The sequence below is a fragment of the Triticum dicoccoides genome, chromosome 2A (assembly GCF_002162155.2).
Source record: "Triticum dicoccoides isolate Atlit2015 ecotype Zavitan chromosome 2A, WEW_v2.0, whole genome shotgun sequence".
In the NCBI taxonomy this organism is placed as follows: domain Eukaryota; kingdom Viridiplantae; phylum Streptophyta; class Magnoliopsida; order Poales; family Poaceae; genus Triticum; species Triticum dicoccoides.
The window spans coordinates 67,389,153-67,390,741 of NC_041382.1; the positions used below are offsets into that span (position 1 = coordinate 67,389,153).

The window sequence follows — 1,589 nt, forward strand, 5'->3', positions numbered from 1 at the left end:
CGCCCCACATCGCCGCCAGCCGTCCCTGCCCCCTTCCCGGCCCCGTCGTCCCCACCCCCTTCCCGCCCCGCAGCTGCTGGTGAGGTGGCCGTGGCCGCGGCTCCGGCGGTCCGGCGCCCCCTTGCCGGCCCTCTGCTACTGGTGAGCACCGGCTCCGGCGGTCCGGCGTCCTCTGCGGCTGATTTTTTCCTTTTTTTAGCTTTTTACCTACTGTTAGTGCTTGGATAATGACTCAATTTGATATATACCTACTTATAGTGCTTGGATATGTACATATTGTTAGTTCTTTTTAGTTTTTTACCTACTGTTAGTGCTTGGATATATAAAAAAGTCAATTTGGTGCTTCGATATATATACTGTTAGTGCTTGGATATTTTACGTTGTTCTTCCTGAATGTCGAATGCAAGGAATAGCACTACAGCAGCTTTAGTTTTTCATCACGAAAAAGTAATGAAATATGGTGTGGTGCGTGCACAGGAGAAGGGACTAGAGAGCATTAGCAAGACCCAAATTTTACATCGATTTGGACCTCCTATTAGTCACAGTAGTTTACTTGCTTGGAGTTTTCATTATGGCTGTCTCCCAATATACAAATGTACCAAGTTTGATTACCATGTTAAGATTACTTATATAATATATAATGATATGTATACTTCCACGGCGATGAGATGATATATATACTTTTGGCACGGTGGATTAGCTTTTTTTGTTGTGTCACATCTTCGTGATGAGTGGTTTTTTGTTCATGATGGTCTTGCTACAAAATAATGATGAAATATTTTTTGACACTTCATGGTCTTGCTAAAAAATCCATGAAGGCATCTAGTAAATAAATCTATGAAGGCATTGGTCCGTGATCTAAGCTTTTGACACTTGATGATCTAAGTTTTTTTGTCGGTAAAATTTACAGGCTTTCTGGTGTTGCATATCTTTGGAGTCATCGTCGTCGAAGGCATTGGTCTGTGATTTCGTCGCTGTTTGACTACTTCGTCTACAGTCGAGGGTGAGCTACAAATCCATCTTAATAATCATGTCACTAGATTTTCTTTTCTCGTCAAGTCGCGTAACCTAGGCGTCTCCCGTTCGAAATGGTTGCATCGATAAATATGCATTCAATTGCATATTTATCACCGCAGCTCTTTCGGATTGTCCAGCGTTTTCCACGGACAGCCCGAGGATGTGTAGATTGGGTACGTTGTCCATGCTCTACCCTGTTCCGAGACAGGATTTCGGCGGCGCCTCCCCGTTGTTCTCCGGAGCACATCCTCTCGGCTATTAGCCGTGACGTGTATCTGGAGAACAGCGGGGAGGTGTTGCCGAAATTTTGTCTTGGAACGGGGTAGAGCATGGAGAACGTATTCAATCTACACATCGTCGGGTGGGATTAGGACCCATCTTTTTATTAATGTGTTTATTATTCCTTATTATTATGCCTTTTCCTTCATTTTAATGTATTAATTGTTTATTCTCTTTTCAATGCAGGTTTGTGGAACATGGGCAAGGGGAAGGCTGACGGCGTGGGTTTCCTACGCAAGGTCGTCAACATGCCTAGTCGGAGTGGTCGAGCACGTAATCCTCCTCCCCCCCCC

General features: G+C 44.7%; 1 long non-coding RNA gene across 1 annotated transcript; it reads left to right on the forward strand.

Annotated features, from left to right (window-relative positions):
• The first annotated feature begins 27 nt into the window (after positions 1–27).
• LOC119358963 lies at positions 28–1,523 on the forward strand. The gene is made up of 3 exons (XR_005172343.1): positions 28–141; positions 911–1,003; positions 1,483–1,523. It is a non-coding gene; the product is annotated as an uncharacterized LOC119358963 (long non-coding RNA).
• The last annotated feature ends 66 nt before the right edge of the window (positions 1,524–1,589 follow it).